Genomic DNA, 2,500 nt, shown 5'->3' on the forward strand with positions numbered 1-2,500 from the left:
CCGCACAACTGCGATACAAACCACCAGCGAGAACCGCTGGGGCGACCGAGCAGCAGACGGCGTCGCGGCGCCGAGTGCCGGGCGGCGGCGCATCCTCAACGCACACAGTCCTCAATCGGACCAGCACACTGCAGATGTCCACCGCGCTTCGCACCGGGTCCGCGAGGACCCACTTTGGCTGCACGGCGCCGCGCGCAGGGTGCCCCGGCGCGCAGCTGCGCCGCCTGCCGCGTCCGTCGGCCGGCGCGCCTGCCACTGGGCGCCCCCACCAGCCGGCTGTAGCGCGTGCGCCCACGCACCGCGCGGCCAGCACGCCGGGCGGCCCCCCCTCACCGGCCGGGGACAGTCCCACCCACCCACAGCCGCGTATCGCTTCACACCCAGATTCACATTCACGTTCGTTGGTATGGTGGGGACCGCTTCGTAGCTGTACCGATCGTTGCCCTCACAGATGTACCTCCAGCAAGATCAACCGCACCACAACGGGTTACCAGTTGTTCATTTGCGTAACGTCACCAGTAAACGTACACGTCCATCCCCGTTTGCAAAGTCAACTATTATTGCATGCCTGCCTGTCAGGTGTCAAGACACACTACATTCGCTCACATCCACGCAACAAAATGTGCCCGACTAGAGGGCACGTGGAAGGTGCCCCCGTACATATGCGATCTCCATTGCGCGACCAACTGTCAACCGGCCTCTGTAGCATGTCGCAGATGTGGAACGCGGGGCACCGTGCTATCACATTGTGTGAGAAGAGACTACTACGTCTGCATACACGCGCCACTACATGAACAGACGGCTCATGCTGATCGCCATCCACTGCGTCCATTACTCCCACACGTCTCTATGGCGTACCACACTGCAATGCAGCTGTTATGGGGAGATGACACATAGCTGTGTACACAACATTCTGAGCCGGTTGCGGTTGGACAACAATACATTAATGTAACGTGTCATATGCCAATTACAGAGCAGGGTAAGGCACAACGTGGGTTAGGTTAAGGCACAACGTGGGTTAGGTTAAGGCACAACGTGGGTTAGGTTAAGGCACAACGTGGGTTAGGTTAAGGCACAACGTGGGTTAGGTTAAGCCACAACGTGGGTTAGGTTAAGCCACAACGTGGGTTAGGTTAAGGCACAACGTGGGTTAGGTTAAGGCACAACGTGGGTTAGGTTAAGGCACAACGTGGGTTAGGTTAAGGCACAACGTGGGTTAGGTTAAGGCACAACGTGGGTTAGGTTAAGCCACAACGTGGGTTAGGTTAAGCCACAACGTGGGTTAGGTTAAGCCACAACGTGGGTTAGGTTAAGCCACAACGTGGGTTAGGTTAAGCCACAACGTGGGTTAGGTTAAGCCACAACGTGGGTTAGGTTAAGCCACAACGTGGGTTAGGTTAAGCCACAACGTGGGTTAGGTTAAGCCACAACGTGGGTTAGGTTAAGCCACAACGTGGGTTAGGTTAAGCCACAACGTGGGTTAGGTTAAGCCACAACGTGGGTTAGGTTAAGCCACAACGTGGGTTAGGTTAAGCCACAACGTGGGTTAGGTTAAGCCACAACGTGGGTTAGGTTAAGCCACAACGTGGGTTAGGTTAAGCCACAACGTGGGTTAGGTTAAGCCACAACGTGGGTTAGGTTAAGCCACAACGTGGGTTAGGTTAAGCCACAACGTGGGTTAGGTTAAGCCACAACGTGGGTTAGGTTAAGGCACAACGTGGGTTAGGTTAAGGCACAACGTGGGTTAGGTTAAGGCACAACGTGGGTTAGGTTAAGGCACAACATGGGGGTAGATTGCGGTACAAATTGCGTTACATTGCGGTGCAAATTGCGTTACATTGTGGTGCAAATTGCGTTACATTGCGGTGCAAATTGCGTTACATTGCGGTGCAAATTGCGTTACATTGCGGTGCAAATTGAGTTACATTGCGGTGCAAATTGAGTTACATTGCGGTGCAAATTGAGTTACATTGCGGTGCAAATTGAGTTACATTGCGGTGCAAATTGAGTTACATTGCGGTGCAAATTGAGTTACATTGCGGTGCAAATTGAGTTACATTGCGGTGCAAATTGAGTTACATTGCGGTGCAAATTGAGGTAGGTTAAGGTGCAACACAGGTTAGGTTAAGGTGACATAGGTTAGGTTAAGGTGACATAGGTTAGGTTAAGGTGACATAGGTTAGGTTAAGGTGACATAGGTTAGGTTAAGGTGACATAGGTTAGGTTAAGGTGACATAGGTTAGGTTAAGGTGACATAGGTTAGGTTAAGGTGACATAGGTTAGGTTAAGGTGACATAGGTTAGGTTAAGGTGACATAGGTTAGGTTAAGGTGACATAGGTTAGGTTAAGGTACAAACTGGGTTGTGTTATGGTACACATTGCGTTGTAGTACAGTACACGTTAGGTTTGGGTACGGTACACAATGTGGTATGGGATGGCGTGTTGTGGGGGGGGGGGGGGGGTGAGGTTCGTTGATATCGACCGTAGGACGTGGATGCCC

The sequence above is a fragment of the Schistocerca cancellata genome, unplaced genomic scaffold (assembly GCF_023864275.1).
Source record: "Schistocerca cancellata isolate TAMUIC-IGC-003103 unplaced genomic scaffold, iqSchCanc2.1 HiC_scaffold_1009, whole genome shotgun sequence".
NCBI lineage: Eukaryota > Metazoa > Arthropoda > Insecta > Orthoptera > Acrididae > Schistocerca > Schistocerca cancellata.